Consider the following 23,212-nt stretch of genomic DNA (forward strand, 5'->3'; position numbering starts at 1 on the left):
TTTGAGAATGAGCTAAGAGAAAAGCTAGTCTATTGCCTACAAATCGAATTAGAAAATGACTACAACAAGGCTATGAAATGACTAACTACTAGCTACTATCTACTGGCTAACTAGCTAACATCCACTGGCTACACTGGCTAACTGGCTAACCAAAATGAGGCCCTAAGCCTTCTTATTTATACAAATTGAGGACCCAACAGTCCTCCTAAACTTTAGGGACTCGGCTGCCCAAAACTTGGAGTTAACAGCAGTCCTACTTGACTTGCTTGGCTGCCCTTGTGCTGATTGATTCGGTGGCCCTTGAACTCCGAGCTGATGGTGGAGAATTCGAGGTAAGGGCCCATAAATGAAGGGGACACCTTCCTACAAATCCTCTAGCTTGTTCTCCCACGAATTTGGCTGCCAAGTGCTCATTAAGACCTTCAATTTTGTCTCCAAGTTGACCAAAAAGGCTACACAAAGCACCCATTAGACTTGTTGGCATAATGACTAACCAAATTCACTCCATTAACATAAAAATAATCAAAAACATGCAATAAACCAATGAGAATGGTGGATTAAGTCAACTTAGGAGGTTGAATGAGCCCAAATAATTGTCCATTTTTGGGGCTCATCATCACCCCCCTACTGAAAGTGTTGCTCATCCTCTGAGCAACCAATCTCTCTCCTCGTCTTTGATGGCCCTGGTGGCTTCTTTGGCTAACATCTCGGCTGATTTCTCCTTTGGCTTCCCTCTTTTCAAACTTCCTGTAGAAACAGTTCGCTGGCTTCCTGTAGAAATAGTCCTCTGTCTTCCTGTAGAAACAGTCTGCTAACTTCCTGCTTGGCTGTGGGCGATTTTCCTTTCAGCTTGGCTATGGCAGCCTTCATCTTCTCCCCCTTTCTTCTCTTCTTCCTCACTGTCTGCTGCTTTTCCTAGTGAATTCTCAGCCTTGTTATGAGTGTGCAAGTATATGCAATCATATGGAAGAAATGGTGGCCTTGGCATTTCCTAAAACCTGCAACGTGAGGGCACTCGTATGTTTTGTAACAAGGAAGTTGGTTAAATTCACAAGATAAGCCATGGTCGTGTTTCCAAGCAATAGGAATATGATAAAGGTGTTTTCTTTTGCTTTTTCAATAGCAATAGCTAATACATTACCCTACACAAAAAGAGTAACAGGAAGCAATAACAGCGCAACAATTGGTGCCATGTACATGAGAAAATTCATAGAGTGAAGCTTCTCTGCCTCAGAGGTAAGCAGGAGCCCTTGAACAACTGATTTCAATGCTCTGGCAGCAGTTGATCCTAGGCAAACCAAAAAGCCAAAAAGGTGGAATAATGGCTCACTGTTGCTTGCAATAACAATGCCAAATACCACAGGCACCAAGGCCATATAAACCACAGAAGACTCCCTCTTACATGTTATTATAAATGCAAAATATTGTTGTGAAGAAGGGAGTTGTTGCCCCAATAGTTTGATTGGAGGAGACTGGCAAATAGTGCAGAGAAATATTGCCACAAACAACCGAGAAGGAGAAAATGAAGCTCAGTGCCAATATCTCAAGAAACTGTCTCCTGGAGACGATGAACTGCATTGGTACAATCTCTAACCATGAAATTGCCAGAAAACCATAAAATGACAGGCACACATGTGCAACATTGTGAGGAATATTGGGTATCTGCATCCAAAAAACTAAGTAGGCATTTGTTAAGCAACAACACACCAATATTGGAAGAGTACCAAGATGCAATAATGAGAGCTGTTGTAATAGTCTGGGACACAGGAAATGCACCATATTTTCCTTCTCCTGTTGGAGTTGGAGGTATGTCAATAACCTCTTGTTCAAGCTTTGGATTACTGCCCCGCCTCGTCCATGTTTGTGTTTCGGCCATAGCTGAAGAGGGCTTGAAAAATCAGATCTGATCAATATTCAGAAGACCCAATTGGTTTCCAGACCTGAGCATCGTCTGGGTACTTGTCTATGCTGCGTAGGACTCAGATGGACCCAAAATAGATGTGGATGTCTCTGCGCCTCTGCACAATCTTGGGATGCTGGAGAATTTTGAACAGGCCAAAACAATCAGCGAAGGATGATAGGTTAATCATTTTGAGGAAGCAGAGGATGTATACTTCAGTTGAACATGATGCAAGTGCAAGTTAACAGTAGTCTATGAGTTTCGGCTGAGCGCTCATTAATTCTGCGTGATTTTTGGTGGAGTGAGGTGGAAAAAATGTGTGCTGGCCCATATGAACTATTGTGCTATCATGAACTGCATGTCTTCTTCTATTTGTTAATCAATTGATGCCCTGTGCACTGAAGTTCAACAAATCTTCCATTGCCTGTGTTTCTCAACTTCCACGTGAATGACTATCCACGCATGCTGCGTGATTTTCTTGTGAGTGCTAGAGAACTAGGTGTCTTGCTACATTCATGGCTTAATTTCACCATTCCATTCGTTCATGCAATGCTTAGACTAGATTCATGCAATAGATGAACAAGGTTTAGTCACGTACCTGAAGTCAAACGGCTGCTTGTGAAGCTTTTTGCTGCTGCATGCTCATGTTCTGTTGTTGCATGCTTGGATCCTTTGGTTGCATGAGGGCTTGGCTGATGATTTTTGATTGCTTTTCCTTGTGCAGGTGTCCTCTGACCAGATCTAAGCTGCATGCATTTGTTTCCACGTTCAGATCTGCACGTTCAAGCTGCTGCTGCTGCAATGTCACATAACCAGAACTTATTTTCGCCATTGCTCCCAAACGGTGAACCGGATTGATCTGAAACTTGCTGAGCATGTTCCTATCATCATGATGCACCTCCCATAGAAAAATCGTGATCAATGGATGCACGGATTTCGAGAAAAATGGAAAATGGATGAAGATTTCAGAGATCGATTTCTCGGAAACCGTGCATCGGAATCGGCTGAAACTACTTGGGTAGGCTACTGTCACCCATGTGCGTCTTCCCATGAAACAGGTTTTAAAATGGATGCACGGATATGGAGAAAACGCAAAAATGGCTGATGGTGATGGAGGCTGATTTCTTGGAAACCGTGCACCAGAATTGGCTGAAACTGCTCAAGCATGTTGCCATCACCCTTGTACAATTCCCCATAAAACGGTTTGTCAAATGGATGCATGGTTTTCAAGTTATGGCAAAAACAAATTTTGTTCTATGGATTTTTGCCTCAAAGCTTTTTGCAAATGTTTGCATGGAAGGAAAAACTGAGCTTGGGCTGTGATGCAGGTATGGAGATGATGGAGGAGGAGTTGGAAGATTGCATGAGGACTTCTGAACCGTTGAGGAAGCTACCATGTTCACCAAACCACTTTTTGAAATCCATGTCTAGTTTCCCACAATTCTACAAGAAGTTCCTGTAGAAGCACAATGAGAAGCACAAGGAGGTGGAAAAAATGATGGAGAAAGGCAAGGGATGGCCACATAAGTGCTTGCAGGCCTAATCAATAGATTCCCACCATCAGATTCCATTTTAGACTTGAATTTGGTTCGTCCAAAGGTTCTACAGGATGTTTCCTGTAGAAATACAGAGCTTCCTGTAGAAGGCACAAGAAAGATTCCTTTAACCTTGATTTGAGTGCTCCTCCTATCATGAAACGTCCTTCTTGCAACCTGCAATGTCATTGCTGCAACATGAAATTATTCAATGGAGATTAGCTTTATTTTTCTTTTCCTTTTTCTCTTTTTTTTTTTTTTTTTTTTGAAAAACAACTAGGGCGCCTCATGGAGGTTTTCACCCTAATTGCCTGCCTTGGGCACCTCCAAGGGAGGTTTTCACCCAAAGATCTTATTCTCTTTTCTATTTTTTCCAACCCATTGACCGCCTCATGGAGGTTTTCAATCAATGAGCCAATCTAAGGCGCCTCCGAGGAGGTTTTCACCTTAGATTTTTATTTTTTCTTCTTATTTTCATTTTTTCTCTTTTTTCTTTTCTTTTTTCTACCCTACCCTACTTGAAAAACAAAATCATTTTCAAGTATAAGAATACTTCCAATGGATCCATGTGCACATCGAGATTAGAGAAAAAATGATGTGAAGGCTCGAAATGCATGCTTTGACAACGATCCAGATTTCAGAGACAAAATGATTTGACTTTGAATGGATCAAACATAGCTGAGGAAGAGATTACTGCTACAACTTAGTGACTGTTTGGAACCATGTCTCAATATAGCTTTGATATCCTTGGTCCTTTTGCTGATCTGGATCATTCTTCATGTCACCTTATATCATGACCTTCTCATCTTCCTCTTTTTGCTGATCTTTCTCTTGAGTACATGGAGGATTTGATGATAACCATGAAAGAGCTTTCTTGATCTTTGATTCTAATCTCTTCTCTTCATCAAGTGCAGCCCATGGTTCTTTGATCTCCTCTTTTGAATCTTCTTTTGTTGGATGTGATCCTTCAATGATTTCAAGATGATCTCTTTTTTCCAATGCTTTTCCTGAGCTATGGTGAAGATCATTGAGCTCAAGAGGAGTCATTTGGATATGTTGTGCCTCAGCTTTGCAATTGGGTTGAGCTACTCCATGGTATGGCTTTGGGAATGGTACGGGTAGTTGAGTGGAGGTGTGAAATTGAGATGAAGATGGATGGCATTGTGGTTGGGTAGGCATTTGGGGTTGCCTTGGTGGAGGAGGAGGCGATGGTTGTGGATGAGCAGGTGGTGGAGGAAAATGAGCAGGATGAGAGTTGTACTAGGGCCTCCACTCTTGATAAGGTGCATTCCACTGAGGCTGTGGCTGAGCATAAGAGTGAAATGAATGAGCAACTGGTAGGGCATAATATGGATCTGTGAAGGAACAAGGAGGAGGTGTGAACCAGGAAGGATGAGCAGGGGGACCCCAAGAAGGCATGAAAGTGGCTTGATAGGGGTCATAATAGGTCTCGGGTGTCCCTTGCAGTTCCTGCTGGTAAGATCTAGGTCCATGCGGCCAACTTTGGTTCATGTAATAGAGTGATTCAGTGGCTCCTTTGGCTCTCTGATATGCAGCTTTGAATCTGGGTAAGGAAGGGCACTGATCTGTAGGATGGTATTCTTCACAGACAAAACACACTTCTATGGAGTACAATGGACATTCGTTCCTAGGATGCTTTCTAGTGCACCTAGGACAAAAAATGACCAAAGCCCTCTTGGCTTCCTCTTGCTTCTGTTGGATCCGCAAGGTATCCAGTTGCATGGCAAGAAACTGCCTCATATCACTCTTGAAATCTTTGATCTGATTTTCAAATTCATCTTTGGACAAGATGTTGCTCCCAACATTTCTGCTTGTAGCCATTTGCTCCAGAGGAATGGTTCCTTCTTCTTCTCCCCTAGAGGTTCTTCAAATATGTCTTGATGTCCACCCAGGGGTTCTTCTTAGTCACAGCCATCAAAGAAGAGAGAAGGCTGTGTGAAGCAGTGGGGGTGTTTTGCAATCATTTTTCTAACTTATCTCTACTCCTACAAGGCATGAAATGAAATCTTTTTGCTTGATTTTTGCTTTTTTCTACTTCTACCTGCAAAACTAAAATAAATTGAACTGCAACTAACTATCTTGCTGAAATGGAAATGCGGAATTGAAATGAAAGCAGTAAATGACTAATCTATTTTGATCAAATGAAATTGCAGGAATGAAATGCTAGTCTACGCTTGCAGAATTGAAATGCTAATCTACGCTTGCAGAAATGAAATTGCGGAATTGAAATGCTAATCTATGAAAGCAGGAAATGTCTACGCTACTTTTGCGGAAATGAAATTGTAGAATGGAAATGAAATAAACTACTTGGCAGAAGGCGAGAGTAAGAAAATAGAAGAAAAGCGACAATCACCAATACTCTGACGCTTCCCCGGCAACGGCGCCAAAAAGATGGTGGGCCCCAGTATTGTAGCAATAATGCTACAACTCCTGGAACTCCCTTCTTTAATTTTATCAACCCAGTAGTTCGTAACAAACTTGGAAGCGACGGTGCTGTATGCACAAGTACTAGCTCTTGCCGCAGCTGTCACTTGGTCAGCTGGCACAAGTCCACTAGGAGCTTAAGCCAACTTCTATGAGCTCTTAGAAGAAGCTTTTTAATTGATGGATGAAAGCTAACTCGAAGGAAGCTAATCTAATTGCAAAAAGAAACTGAAAGCCAAAAAGAAACACAAACCCTAGCAAACCCTAATTCTACCAGCTAGTCCTACTGATGCAAAGGAGAGCATGCAAACTACTGAAAGAGATGCCATTACTTCTAGGAAGGTAAAATGCATGTGTCTAAGTTATCACTATCTAAAGAAAACATCTTTTTGTATCTTTGCTTAAGTTGTTGAAATTATCATGCATGTGCTTCTAACTAGTTTTCCACTGTGCAAGGATGGATCAAGGGATGAAATGCTTTGGGAAAGGTTGGGATGGTACAGAGAGGGTCTAAGGGATCCCTAACATTCTTTCTGAGAGTTTCACAAAGTCTGGATGCCATGCAACCATGTTTATGAACTTCTACAGGAAGTCTGCAGGGGTTTCTACAGGAAGTTTTGTAATTCTTCTACAGGATGTTTCGTGATTGGGTTTTTGACTGATAGGTGAGTGGGAGAGAATGCATGAATGGGTAGGGAGTTAGGGTAGGGGCCTGGAATGACCCAATGAATGAGGGATGAGGTGATGAGAGGGTGTGGAAGTCTAGCTTGCATCAAAGAAGGTTTAGGCAATGGAAAGGCAAGAAGGTAGGGTTACGTGGCAAAAGAGTAGATGGGAGATGAGGAAACAGACTTGGTGATGGAGGAGCTGATCTGGACGAGGCTCAGATGAACGAGGAGGTGATGAAGGTGCCCTGCATAGTGTTTACCTGATCAAACCAACTACGTCTTGCATACAATCAAAATATTAGATGATCTATCTAACAGTTTAATGAGATCAGTGAACAACAACCTTATTCATGACAAGAATCACGTACAGCATGTGAACAAAACATTATCACAGAGATATAAACGCATGACTAACTCCTACCAATCCATCCTAAACATAAAAAGCTACTTCAACCATCAAAATCAACCTAAGTAACAAAGCACGAATTAAATCTAAAGAGCAGATTTTATTTTAAGAATGCGGCGAACACACATAAAGATAAACAAGGGAGGTACTGGGTGCTTGAGATGGGCCCAACCCCAAGAGCTACAGCTTCCCAAGAGAGATTTAGAGCTGGTGCAAAGCTGGATTCATCTTTATTAATCAAGAATGAAGAGTTACATCAAAACTGTCCACAAGGAGAGCTTGAGAATGAGTTGAGAGCAAAGTTAGTCTATTGCCTACAAATCGAATTACAAAATGACTACAACAAGGCTATGAAATGACTAACTACTAGCTACTATCTACTGGCTAACTAGCTAACATCCACTGGCTACACTAGCTAATTGGCTAACTAAAATGAGGCCCTAAGCCTTCTTATTTATACAAATTGAGGACCCAACAGTCCTCCTAAACTTTAGGGACTCGGCTGCCCAAAACTTGGAGTTAACAGCAGTCCTACTTGACTTGCTTGGCTGCCCTTGTGCTGATTGATTCAGTGGCCCTTGAACTCCGAGCTGATGGTGGAGAATTCGAGGTAAGGGCCCATAAATGAAGGGGACACCTTCCTACAAATCCTCTAGCTTGTTCTCCCACGAATTTGGCTGCCAAGTGCTCATTAAGACCTTCAATTTTGTCTCCAAGTTGACCAAAAAGGCTACACAAAGCACCCATTAGACTTGTTGGCATAATGACTAACCAAATTCACTCTATTAACATAAAAATAATCAAAAACATGCAATAAACCAATGAGAATGGTGGATTAAGTCAACTTAGGAGGTTGAATGAGCCCAAATAATTGTCCATTTTTGGGGCTCATCACATTTCATGCAAACTTCCTCTTGGAAACCACTTTTCCATGTTAAGGCCATTTGAGTAAACTATAGTAATGAGTTCCAATATCAGTAACAACACGAAAATAAATGACCATTCTTTTACCTCCATGGTTCCAAATTTCACATTTGGAAGAATGCATTCACCATCTCTTTTGCTTCTTGGCATCAATACAAAACAACAGTCTTCCATGGCTGCAAACTTTTTGGCATCTTGTCCACTGTCACTTCTTGCCTCTATCATCCTCCAGTTCAACATGCTGCTCATGTCATGATTTTGAGAATGAACACTAAGCATGAGCATCTTTCTCAAGAATGGACATTCCAAAATCCTGTGACGTCTTCTCACAAGAAACACCCGTCAAATGGAAAAACACATTATTCAAGAAATTGCAAAACAATGACCTCTTCTTTTGATCCTTCAAAGCAACAATTGTCACACCATATAACATCGCCATGTACTCTTGCATCTTGGTGTACAAAATATTGACTCAACACAAATCAACAAACATCATTGACCAAACATAAGTCGATAAACATGCTCCAACAATTGACTTTACTTAAGAGCCAAACATAAGCATGTGTAGAAACTTGACGATTCTTTGCATAAATAACAAAAATTCCACATGATCATGCAATAATCCGTCAACATCTCCCTTTCACCTTTGGAGACAAATCAACTCTTCCAAGTTGATATGACATACAGGTGACAACAATTGACACAATTTGACACTCATGCATGTATCTAGTTTCATTGTTCACACACACAAACTCTCATGTATGTATACAATTTTTCAACTCTCTCATAAGTACAAACACAAGTACAATAAGCCCAAAAACATGTATGGGTACATGAGAGATGAATTGACAATTTTGATGCAAATGAAGTGAGTAACATACTCTACTTTCACACACCTTCATGGTGAAATTATGCAACATCAAGAATGCTTTCAAAAAAAATGCATTCACATACAAACTTGCAACCACAAATTGCCTTCTTTGTTGCATTAAAGTGAGTCAAACAGAACTCTTCTTTCAACAGAAAAGTAATGCATCCATAAGGCAAAGAAATGCATTTATCAACAAGCCAAACTAGCATTGTAATGCTTCAAGAAAAATATTGTTGCATATAAGTGATTTATTTATGAACATCACTTTTACAAGTTACCCAACTATGGGGCTATGCAACTAGTGTAAACAGAAATTTGTAAACTTCAACTAGACAAATAGTCTGCCCATTTCTTACCCAACCAGGTGAATGGACCCTCTATTTGAACTTTCTCTTCTTCTGTAGTTGTTTCAAGGATGGTCGCATCTTACACCACCTTTTTCTGTTGTCGCTTCCTCTTCTAGTGCTTGTATGATCTATTTTCCCTAACCAGGATGAAGATGTGGAAACAATTTCCAACAGTTCTCAACCCAATGTCCATTGATATTACAGTGAGTACATAAGTTCTTTTGAGCTCCTCCTGGCTCATTTGCCTTTATCTTTGGATGATATTTTCTCCTTTCAGTCTCACTTCTAATAGATATAAACATCTTTTCGATGATTTCTTTCTTATTTCCGCACTTATCTACACAATGGTTATATGAAAGGCAAAAAGTACATGGAAATATTTTCCTTAACATGTTATTCAAAGCCACATTTTGTTTTCCACTATGAAAATTATTCAATTTCTGAGTGCTTGAATTAACGTCAGTCGAATTAACAGAATGATTATACCTCTTTTTGGAGTCTTTTGGTTTATGCCTCGTGCGTGAAGAACTTGCATGGCAATAAGAACTTAGCTTCATTTCTTCCTCAACTTTTTCATCTCTCTTTGGAGATGTTTTTTATTTCAAGTCCTCCTTTTGCTTGTGTAACCAAGCAGGCACCATTTCTAGATGCAAATCCCAACATATTACCTCCTCATGTCCTCTCTTATGGCAGAAGGCACATGATACCCATGAGTTGTCTCTAGAAGACCATTCTTCTTTTGCAACAAAGCCTAAGCCTTCATATTTAGGCCTCTCCTTGACCTCAATTGGATTTTTAATGCCTTGCTAGTTTACTCCAAGGCCTCCTCCCTTGTACCCCATCTTGGTCAAGAGTTTAGATCCAATGCCTTTAATATATTTTTCAAAGGTTGCAAATTAATTTACGTCAATACTTTCACATAAGGAAGAAGCATGTAAATTATTACCATTTGCTTCATCTTTCAATTGACATACGACAATTTTTTTGAATTCCTTTTTGATTCAAGATGTGTCCTCTTGGACCCCTTGACTCTCTTCTTTCAGTTCCTAGGATTTGGGTACTGATAGAACCTCATCTTCCACATCATGTGGATAGAAGGTGAAAAATTGTCCATCCGTCTTCTCTGAAGGACTTTCAACACTAGCATCTTGCATAATAGTTGTAGAAGAGCATGAATATTGTGGAGAAAATGGTGGTTTATCACCACTCTTATTACCTTCTTCCCTTGAAGAACATTCTCCTCTTGGAGGTTTAGATCCTGCATCTTGCAAATTGGTATCCCTCTCTTCGCAAAGGACTTTCACCATTTCTGCCATATCTAAGAAATCCTTTCTAAAAGCCTTCACATCCTCAGACATCCTTGCAGGCTTTCCTCCTTGGGACATGCTTTGTTTGAAGTTGCCTTCGTAAATATAATGAATTAAAGAGCTTCACACCAATTCAAAAAGCTTCAAAAACTCCTTTACTGTGATTTGAGAACCAAACTCTCAATCTAGAGCATCTCCTTGCTTCATCTTGTACACACAAACTTGCACATAGTTAAATGATCCTTGCACAATTTCAAAACCAATAGCTAATTCTCTAGCTAACCTTGGCAAACCATCTCAGGGTTCAAATGAGCTAACCTGGATCTGATACCAACTAGATCTGAAATTTTGGGAAAAATTTTAATTGCTATGCAAGCTCCCTCGTCCGTTAAAACAAATTTTGATTTGTCTCATTTACCCAGTTATGCAAGAGGTTTATGTGTTAAGTTATATGTCTTTTATGTGTCATGTGTGAGAAAATTATAAGTTAATTAGATGCTTAAATAAAATGAACAGTAAATAAAATTGCATACATCATACACATGAAACTCACAACACATAATTGATCAAGGAGTTCACCCTCCAGTACTGGGCTACATCTCCTAGGACCTCCATCAATGGCTAGGCCCTTTTTGGAATTATTGGTCAATATTTGATTACAAGCATCTTCTACACTCCAATAGCTTTTAAAAATGTACCATTGGGTCTAGAAGACCCAAAAACCCCGAAATGACTATCAGATCTCTGATAGCCGACTCTGGATGAACTGTGTTGGACCACCTCCACTAGTGGCCCTAGGCTTCTTTAAATTCAACATGGGAATATCATGCACAAAAGTTCTTCTTTGCCTCTGCAACCTACACCAATGAGTTAAAAATGTCGAAATAATCTAGGAATGACTATTAATTTTCCAAAATTGGTTGAAAATTTCTCAAGATAGGCTTCATTCAATATTTCCCTAGGAAACCCTGCTAAAAATGGAGAAGACACCAATTAGCACAACCAAAAATGGTAGTCCCACCAAATTTGGTGCTCCTCCAAATTTTCCGCCAACCTTAACAATAATTTAATTAATGCTAAGCATGATTAGGGGTGCTAATCGCGCTTAGTCGTTTGCGTTGGCCCTTGGTTTTTGGAGCGCAGTCGTATGGAGAGGTGGTTGGCCCACATGGTTGGCTCCCTCCTCTCCTGCCGTCGGATCCGCTATCAACATAACTGTATGGGCTGAGACCTCTCTTTCAACGTATCCACTAGTGGTTCATTGGTAAGAATTGGAGATTGGGAGGGGGAGGTCATGGGTTCAACCCGCCCTCTCCCCATCCCATAAAACATTTTTCTATACAATAAAAACATTGTGCCATTCGAAATATTTGCCTTGGTATAGAGTTCGAAACTATACCATATCATGTTTGAATGTAATTGTTTATAGGTATGCGGATTTGTAATAGTTCGATATTTAATATATCATATATATATATATATATATATACATGATAATTAAAATCATATTAAATACTATAATAAATATAACAACTGCTATAGTTGAAACTACTAAAACATTGACCATTACATCAGATGATGTAAAAACAGATGTTGTAACAATAGAGGGGGTATAAATCCATTTCATCTTGCTTGTCAAAGGTTTAATGTGGGTAACGAAAGAGGTTTTTCTACGATAGAACACTACACGAGCACTTAGGGGATCATGAAAACACATTAAGAAGCACAAACATAGGTAACAACAAACTGAGAAGCAGATTTTGTAACAGTGGATGTCGTAATAATAGATGTTGTAACAACAGGTGCAACAACAAATGTTGTAATAGTGGATGTTGTAACAACAAGCCATTTCATCTTGCTTGTAAAATCTTAAAAGTGGGAAGCCAGAGAGGTGTTTCTTCCACCCAACATTACACCAACACTTGGAGGATCAAGAAACCAAATTGAGAAGCATAAACATAGGTAACATCGGATTGAAAAGCAGATGTTATAACAATTGAGGGAGTAGAAACCCATTTCATATTGCTTGTCAAAGCTTAAAAAGTGGGAATCCAAAGAGGTGTTTCTACCACCCAACACTACACCAGCACTTGGGGGATCAAGAAAATGAATTAAGAAGCACAAACATAGGTAAGAACGGATTAAGAAGAAGATGTTGTAACAACAAATTTGTAACATCACCCAACCCATCAAATAATGTTAGAGGAATGGGGTAAAGCATATATATATTTTTAACTTCGAACTCTACTTGTCTTCCCAACTCGTCATAAGGGCCTCACAACTAGAGTTATTACTCTACATGCTTATATATATATATATATATATCAAATTGAGAAGCATAAACATAGGTAACATCGGATTGAAAAGAAGATGTTATAACAATTGAGGGAGTAGAAATCCATTTCATATTGCTTGTCAAAGCTTAAAAAGTGGGAATCCAAAGAGGTGTGTCTACCACCCAACACTACACCAACACTTGGGGGATCAAGAAAATGAATTGAGAAGAACAAACAGAGATAAGAACGGTTTAAGAAGAAGATGTTGTAACAAAAAATTTGTAACGTCACCCAACCCATTATTTATTGGGCCCTACCAAATGCAACGACCTCCACTCACCACATCATCCCATCGCCTTTAGACATAACACCTTTATGCTTCGCGGGTAGGTCCCACTAGACACGCCACCTCACTTACCGTCTCACGGGGATTCCTAAGCATGATCCTTTAATAAATTTCAGGATTTACCATCAGGCTTACATGTAAAATGGGGTCGCTCCCCACCAATGGGGAAGCAACCAAGCTAACGAGTCTCCTTGCCAAGAGGGTCCACCTTTGACCAATCGAAGGAATTGCAGGTTGGTGTGTTAGCCAAATCATCCCAACTAACATCATCCCAATTGAGCCCATAGTTGTCCCACACAATCCTTCAAGGTAATATTTTGGGTTTCTACCTTCAAGCCACGTTGTCACTTCTTTATCCAATTGTGTTAAAGGAAAAATTAGGCCACACCAATGAAGAGTCCATGACTAGGGTTTGGATTAGTGTAAGGGTAAGATTTTGACCAAATTCTCATTAGAAGTTTAAGGATTTCCCTCCTATGCCACATCAAGCTTGCTTCTAATATTTTTCATTGCTTAACTAAGAGATCCCTCCTATGCCACATCAAGCTTGCTTCTAATATCTATCATTGCTCGACTAAGAGATCTTGTCCTTGCCTTAAGTAATGCATCTGATAAGGATCTTTATGACCATTGTAAGAGAAAGTCTTGACTCGACAATAATTTCCCTAAGCTAGTTATTTCGATCATGGATCTGTTTCAAAGGTCTTGTATACCTCTGGATCAATGCCAGTACTCGGTGTCGATGATGATGGCTTATTAAGGTGCCCTATGGTGTGACCCCTCCTGAGCTTGAGTCAATCCAACTCCAAGGAGTTTCTGGCCCTTTTTCATTCCCTTTTCTCGAACACGGAATCCCACGCATGCCAACGTAGGCACTCCTGTGGCCCTTACCTACCATGAGCTTGGTGTGAACTCCTGAAAGATATACACCTCGCCTAACACACGCTAAGGGTTCCAGGATTTAAAGTAGGTCTGTAAGGAGCCCCATGGTGTTATGCAAAAACTTCTAGGGTCAAGTTGACTACACCCTAGATGTTGACAATGCATGGTTGGCAAATATTTCCTACATGGGTTTTGGTTATTCCTACACTTAAAGGGAGGATAATGCTTCCAGCGTTGACTCAACACCTTTTGCACAGGTTCAAAGGCTTATATCCTGATCAAGGAACATTCATGTATATGTACAGACCCTGCTATGTGGTCAGTCTCTTATGTACTTATTTTATGTTAGTGAAAAGGATTGGTGTGCCTAATGTTCCAAGTTTTTATTCCATATCCTTATGGATCCTTCTCTTGCATGTGGTATTTCATGACATCTTTGTATTACTTACATATGTTTTGTTAATTACTATGAATGAGAATTTACCCCAAGACAAGATTTTGGTTCAGGAACATGACTCAAGTTAGTTTATTGTATACAATATTACACATTATGTTGCATATAATATTCTATGAACTGTGGTAATGAGCATTTAACACAACACTACATTCCATTGTAGATGCATACACTAGTTCAAATTCTTTATCAACATTGTTCATTTTGGAGGTGTGACATATGTGTTTATGAATGCATTTATTTATCATAAGTATACATTTATATCTGCATAGAGAGACATCCACATGTTCATTACATTAACAATGTTGTTATAGTCTCAAAGAATCCAAACCATTTCAACCAAAAATGTATCATAAGTTCATTAATATTTAAGCAACATAAACAAATAATTATCTTTAAAGTTGCATGGAAATTGAGTCTAGGACAAGGATTCTACACCCAACCATAGACAACTATGACCAAACTTACTTGTAGTTGTCACCCGTAAGCCATATTCCAGATTCTGACGGGGGTGCTTCCTTAAGGGATTAGAACATGAGCTAACAATGGAAACAGGGATTCCAGATGGTCTCTTCCTCAATCCCACTAGTTGACATTGCCATCTTCCTATCATAGGGAGTCTAGAGGTTCTTGCCACACCCCAAGTGCACACATAGTGATTCACTCCCTTCAAGGGAGTCCAAGATCCACTGTAACAATAATGCAATAACCAAGGTATTTAATCAAATATTCTTTTGATGATGCTACAAGATTAACCTCTTCCCAAGATTTCCAAGGATCCAAAGCTTGTTATCTCAATCCACAACCTCCAACGGACCCAAATTGTTAAAGGGCCCAAGAGATTACATCCCAACCCACAACCTCCAAGGAACCCAGTTGTTATAGGGCTCTATAGACTTTGTCTCAACCCACAGCCTCCAGGGACCTAAGTTGTTACAAGGCTTCAAGAATCTTATCTCAACCCACATCCTCTAGGGAGCCCCAAATTGTTACAAGGCTCAAGAGACTAGCAGCTCAACCTACAATCTCTATGGAAATTGAGAGCCAATCCCCTTCCTTTCTCTCCTATTCTGCAATACCTGTTGATTGAACCAGATTTCACTATCTTTTTGTTGCTTGAATTGTGTCTCCTCTCTCCTTCAGCATGAATTCAAATATCATGCCTTGCCTTCTTTTCCTAGCTCACATTTACTGCTTCGTCCTTGCTTTCTTGCATTACATATTTCCCCTCTTGATTTCTTGTCCCTTTTCCTTGTGAAGGTTCCCAAATGCATGGGCTTGTGTACCTTCCTTGTAGTTCATTCAATATTAAGAACCAATTCATTAATTCAAGAATTAGCCATATTTTAATGGCTTTCCGAAACATTTCAAATTTTCTACACAATAAAACCTCAACATCCCAAGCAAGAAATCCTCCTCCCTAGCTTTGGAATCCGTGTCCCTTTGACTTAGTCCCTTTTTCTTAATTTCACATATTTGTAAAAAATATTTACAATGTGTTTTATGAGAGAACCATGGGTGGGGTTGTTTGTTTTTCAATCAATTCACAAATAGATAGATCAATGAATTACAAAGTATCCCCTTCGAGGGGGAAGCCTCCTTTACATTACATAAATGAACAATTCTTGGATGATACAAATGACAAGGTGTCCTTTGTATATATAAGAGTTTAAGGGGTCACAATATAATAAGATCCTACATAAAAATAACAATGTAAGGGCACAACAATAACAATAAGGGGGCTACACTATCAATAACAATAATGTGGCTACACTATTATTATAGGGACCTAACATGCCCCTCTCCTTCAAAAAAAAATTTCCTCGATGCTTGAGTAGTTCTGGATGTTTCTGTATAAAATTATCATCCTCCCATGTGGAATCTTCTGCAGGTAAGTTCTTCCACTTAATGAGATACACTAAAATTGATTGATTTTGTATTTCTAGGGTTCTTGTTTCTGTGAATGCGTTAGGCTCAGATATGCTTTTTCCTTCTTCATCAAGTTCTGGAAACACTGTATGAACTAGAATCTTGTCACCGATAACCTTCTTTAAGCTTGAAAAATGGAAAAATTGGTGTACTGAGGAAGAGGCAGGAAACTCCAATTTGTATGCAATGGTACCAAACTTTTGCAACACCTTGTAAGGACTATAGTACCAACGTGATAATTTATTATCCTTCTTAGCTTTCTCGAGATATATTTGTTTGTATGGTTGTATCCATAGAAATACAGAGTCACCTACATCAAAACTTATCTCATTGTGATGCTAATATGCCTGTTGTTTCATTCGATTTTGCGCTAGAGTGAGGTTATCCTCGATGTGATCTTCCACTACTTGAAACTTAGAATTTTCTCTGAAATATTATGTGATGGATGGTGTATGATATCCATAAAGTGCCATAAATGGGGTCATTTTTGCTGTAATATGGAAGGAAGTGTTATACCTCCATTTAGCTAGAGGTAATCACTTGACCCATTGTGTTTGTGTATTAGATACAAAGCAACAAAGATATACTTCCAAATAATTGTTCACTATCTTAGTTTTCCCATCAGATTGAGGATGATAAGATGAGCTATGAGCTAATTGAGTACCAAGACAAGAAAATAATTTCGTCCAAAAATTTCTAGTGAAAATAGGATCTTTGTTACTTACTATAATCTTTGGGTTTCCATTAATCTTTTGAATTGTTTCCATAAATGTAGTAGGAATTGTATTGGTTTTAAAAGGATGAGATAATGCACAAAAGTGTGCATACTTGGTAAGTATATCAACTACCACCATGATGACACTCTTTCCTTCATACTTGGGTAAACCTATGATAAAATCCATTGAGACCTCCTCCCAATGCTGACTTGGAATGGCTAAAGGTTTTAACAAAACCAGGGTCTTAATTGTCTCAACTTTATTTTGTTGGCAAACCAAACATTCTGCCACAAACTTATGAATATTGGATTTAAGGCCATCCCAAAAAAATTCCTTCTTGACTCTATGGTAAGTTTTTAAAAATCATAAGTGCCCTCCTAAGGGAGAGGTGTGCAATTCCAAAATAGTCTTTTGTTTGAGTTAGGAATTCTTACAAAGATATAAGCGATCTTTGTACCATAATGAATCATTTTTCCAGCTAAATGTATCAAATGTACTTGGATCTTGCTATAATTTTTGAATGGGTGACCACACCTCTTCATTATTCTTTTCATCCCTTGCTTCAGTTATCCACTCAGGTTGGATAATAGAAATGACACAAAGAAATGCTTCCACATCCTTATCCTTTCTTGAGAGTGCATTTGAAACAACATTTTTCTTCCATTTTTTGTAGAGGTTTTCAAAGTCATAACCCAACATCTTTGTCGCCTATTTCTGTTTCTCTTCTTAAGATAATATTTGTTCCAAAAAGTATTTAAGGCTGTCATGATCTATTTTTACCTTGAAATGTCTTTCCATTATGTAAATTTGCCATTGCTTTAGTGCATGTAGTATTGCCAACATTTCCTTACCATAAATAGGTTTCTTTGAACACTTTCCTTTGATTGGACAACTTTCAAAATCAATGGGTCTACCTTCTTGCATTAAAACAACACCAATTCCATTTCCTGATGCATCACATTCCACAATAAAAATATTATGAAATTTGGCGTAGCTAAGACTGGTGCTTGGCACATTGCCTCTTTAAGATGTTCAAAGGCCTTCTTTGTTTCTGGAGTTGAATAAAATTCATCTTTCTTTAGTAATTATGTTAAAACTTGTGATAATACCTTGTCAACCCAAGAAATTCTCGAAGATGCTTTATGGTTGTGGGGAATTTCCATTCCATAATGGTTTTAATTTTGTTAGGGTCTACCTTAACACCTTCATGAGATACAATATGAGCCAAATATTCCACATCCTATACTCCAAAGAAATATTTGGAGTTTTTTTCATATAATTGTTTATCCTCCAATAGTTTGAGCACCCTCTCGACATGTTGAACATGATCCTTCCAAGACTTGCTGTATATTACTATATCATCAAAAAATACTAACAAAAATTATCTAAGGGAGGGTTTGAAAATGGAATTCATCATACCTTGAAATGTGGAAGTTGCATTAGTAAGGCCAAAAGGCATGACCAAAAATTCATAATGAAGCTCAGGTGTTATGAATTTTTTTTTCGAAATGTCTTCTGTCTTCATTCTAATTTGATGATATCATGAATGAAGATCTAGCTTGGTGAAGTAAATTACTCAATGTAATTCATCCAACAATTCATCACTAACAAGAATGGGAAATTTATCTTTAATATTGATCTTGTTTAGCTCCCTATAATTCAGACACATACACCATGAGCCATCCTTCTTGTGCACCAATACTACTGGAGTAGAGAAAGAAATTTGACTAGGTTGAATTATACCATCCTGTAGCGTTTCTGGAACCATACGTTCAGTTTCACTCTTTTGGGCATAAGGATATCTATAAGGCCTTATGTTTGGAGGAACACTTCCTGGAATGAAATGAATAACATGCTCATGATCATGAATAGGTTGGAGGCCTTTGGGAGTCTCAAACACCTTGGAATGGTTGTCCACTACTTTTTTGGAGATCTTTAGAAATAGATGATTTTTATGTTTGAACCTTTAGTGAGCATAATTGTGGAATTATGCCCCATTGTTCTTTATTAAGAAGGTTTTTCATGCCATTAGAGCTTAATATATTTCATGGTTTCCCTACAATACCCCTTGATTCAACTTCCTTTCCTTCCCAAACAAAATTCAAGAAAAATTCTTGAAAAATTGAAAGTTATTGTCCCCAAATATTGTAACCATTAATTGGACTCCTAATACAACATCAGCACCACCCATTGGAATGGAAAGCATTTGAATATTCAATACATATTCCCCCATGGTTAACTTGATATTATGGCACTTTCCAAAGAAATTTATAGTTCCTCCATTTGCAACCATCACTTGACACTCTGGTGTTGGATATAGGAAGCAGTTCAATTCCTTAGTTAAATTACAATGAATAAAATTATGGGTACTACTCGAATAAATAAACACTGCTACCTTTTACTTCTTGATATATCCTTCTATCTTGAGAGTTTCAGTAGATAAGGTCAAATTCATTTCTTCTTTATCGAGGGTTGGTTCCTAGTGTATATCCTCCTCCTATGATGTTTCTTGTTCCTTTTCTTCCTCCTCTTCACAATCTATGTAGAATAATTTATTCTTAGAACACTAATGACATTTAGTGTATTTTCTATGTGTAACACCTGATTCCCACATCTACCCAACCAACTGGTCAGCTGGGGTAAATATGCGACGAGAGGCCACTATGATATGATTCGACCTCCTAAGTCACATTAAGGAAGTGGAACTGATGGAAACACACCATACAAACATTAATCATCAGCTTAAGGACCCTCGAGAACCAATCCAATACTTTAGACAACTTGACTTGGGGTCCCACTAAACTTTTGGACAACTTAAGCCTTAGTTGCTCCCATGCTATAGGCATGAGGGCTTCCCTGTCAGCGACTAGAGACCAAAATGGTCAATGCTATGCCAGTGATTCTAGGATTTGAGTTACTTTTTTAGGCCCAGAGCCCAAGTCATTGCCTAGAATTGAACCATCTCTTCCAATCAGTAAAATAACATGGAAATGATAGTATTAAAGTGAATACTTGTTTAAGACCTTAACTGGAACCCTACTAGCCATGATAGGCATTTCGTAAAACATATCACAAATATGTAATCTACAAGTGTCAATAATAGTTTTGAGCATAGGGGTCTCATACTTAGCTGATAATCGCTAAGAACCATTGATGCCTCAATACATCAACTGCCATTCCATCCATTAGGTCATAGATACATTCATCATTCAATTATAAGTAAAAACATGATGAAATCCATACATGGTTGTTTTCATAAATCACATACATAACCAGCATAATAGCAACATAAATACTCATGAAAGTACAACCATATAGAACACATATAATCCATCAAAATACTCATATAAATACAAGGAGAGATACCCTTTTGTAAACAATGCAAAATCCAAACCCAGGATGGGACTTCCACATTCTACCTGACTATAGAATGGTTGAGCCAAATCTCTCTTCAACCATTCACCCCCATGCCATATTCCAAACATGAATATGGGATCTCATAGAACAATCAAAACTCATCTAGGGCTTCCAAAGGCCATCCATCTCAACCCATAAAACAATGATTCCACCACCCGATCGGACATCACCAAAACCATTATCAGATTGGTCTCCATCCAAGCCTTCCAAGGCTTCGAGAGCGTTTGTTCCAACCAAGGCTTCAAGGACTAGTAACTCAACGCACAACTTATACAAGGCTTCCACAGTGTTTGTCCAACTAGGGCTTTTAGGACTAGTAACAAAACCCACCAAGGGCTTCCAGAGCATTTGTCCAACAAAGGCTTCCAGTACTAGTAACTCAATCCAAGTTCTTACAGGGCTTCCAGAGTGTTTTTCCAACCAGGGCTTCTAGGAACGAATAAATCAACCCAAGATAAGGAAACATGAGAACAAACCAAAACAAAACAATGAAAATAAACCCACAATTAGCATGGCTATCCAAGAAATGGCAAGGCTAGGAAATTCACTGTCAATCTAGGAAATATTCCATGCCAATGACAGATCATAACCAAGAAACCACATGCATGTGCCATGCATGCCAAAACTAGTGAAGGAACATACATGCAACTCGGTACCTACAAGAAAATTTGATGTAGATGTTGATCCTGATGCCCTCTTGCGCTTTTGTTCTCATCCTTTGCCTTCTTGCTCCAAGAATCTAATTATTCCACACCCACCAAGAGTGCTCCAAGAAAACTCTAAGTCTCCAGAGAGAGAGAGAGAGAATAATGATAGAGCTCCAAAACTGAACCAAAAAAATGTTTGCAAAAGCTTTCCAACTGATCATAAGAAGAATTCTTATGAATGAGGCCTCTATTTTCTTCATTTTGCATTATTTTCCTTGTCACATGTAACCTGTGACCTTTCACCTCTCTTTTCTCCTAATTTTCATTATTTTCATAAATAGTTGTGCCAAAAATGCCATTTTTCCTTTCCAAAGCCTTAGCCAATTCCTTTTCCAATTTCCTTAGCCATAAATAATCCCAAGTGATCCCCATCACTACGATTTTGCCCAACCTTTACCTTGGAATAAGTGTCCCATCATCAATGGTTATTATTTGCCATTATTTTCTTTTATTGCATGGAATTTTCACTGGGGTTGTTACAGAGCCCTCCCCCTTGGGGGAACACCACCCTCAGTGTTCAACAACACCTATAACCACAAAATTATATTAAGAAAAATATATATTGTTGATGGAGCTTTATAACTTAGCTTGATGTAGTATTCACAATGATCACCCTACTGAAAAGAAAACTAACATAACAACATAATAACATGACATCATAACAACATGCTGCAAAGTGGAGCTTTATAACATAGCTCGTGGTGACATTTACATCCATATACACATGTACATTAAGAAACATTATCAAAACATATACCAAAGAATATACCAAAACACCAAGCCAAAACTACTTTGCCTCAACCAGAAAACAAGGAAGGATACACAACCTGAATCTAATCTCCCATCTCCCATGTATCTTCATCGGGCCCAAAGTGCTTCCACTGCACCTTAACTTTATCAATTTCTCAGTTCTAGAGCATGAGCACCTTTTGCTACAATATACATTGAGGCTTCCACTGGAATTATCCATCTGGTTCTACCTATAATACAGACCGGTCAATCACATGATCAACATCCTTAACATACTTCTTAAGTAAAGATACATAGAAAACATCATGGACTTTTACTATCGAAGGCAATGCAATTCAATAGGCTACTGGCCCAATCCTCTCAATGATACTGAAGGTTCCACAAAACCATGGTGCCAACTTGGCACATGATCTAATCCGCAAGGAGCTCTTCTTTGGTTTGATGTGCAAGTACACTTGTTCCCCAACCTGGAACTCCTTGAAAAACCTGTTTCAATCTACATATCTCTTCTTCCTCTCATGTATTGCCTTTAGATTCCTCTTTATAACCTACATTTCTTATTCCATGTCAGCCAAAATATCTGGTCCAATCAACACCCTGCTAACCAAATCACTCCAACTGATGGGAGTGTTACAACTCCGCCCATACAATGCCTCAAAAAGACTCACCCTTAATGATTCCTGATACCCATTGTTGTACGCGAACTCTACCAAGGGGAGATACTCTTTCCATTTCTGCTATTGATGCATCATGTACATCCTCAACATGTCATCCAATATCCTATTGACTCTCTCTGTCTTTCAATTTGTCTGCGGATAATAAGTCATATTGAAGGCCAACTATATGCCCAAAACTGCAAACAACTCCTTCCAAAACGTGGAAGTGAACTTCGCATCACTGTTTGACACAATATTCTTCATAACTCCATGCAAGCTGACCACATCTTGGATGAATACCTATGCTACATCGCTAGCTGAGAATTTAGAATTCACCATAATTAAATGTGCAACCTTTGTCAACATGTACACATTAACCATAATCGAATCATGTTGTCTCACTCTCTTCGACAACCCTATGATGAAATCTGTAGAAATAACTTCCCATTTCCACTTTGGAATCACAATTGGCTCTAAAATTCCACCTGGATGATTACATTCTTCTTTCACTCGCTAACAATCAAAAAATCTAACCATGAAATCTGCCACATCCCTCTTCAAATTAGACCAATAGTAAAATATTTTCACTGAATTTAACTTGGGTGACCTGAATAAGGTTTCACATGAAACTCCCCCAAGGTCACCTTCTTGAGCTCACTGTCATATGGTAGATATA

This window comes from Pinus tabuliformis, chromosome 5_2 (genome assembly GCF_031772625.1).
Source record: "Pinus tabuliformis cultivar Carrire ecotype Pingquan chromosome 5_2, CPIR1, whole genome shotgun sequence".
Lineage (NCBI taxonomy): Eukaryota > Viridiplantae > Streptophyta > Pinopsida > Pinales > Pinaceae > Pinus > Pinus tabuliformis.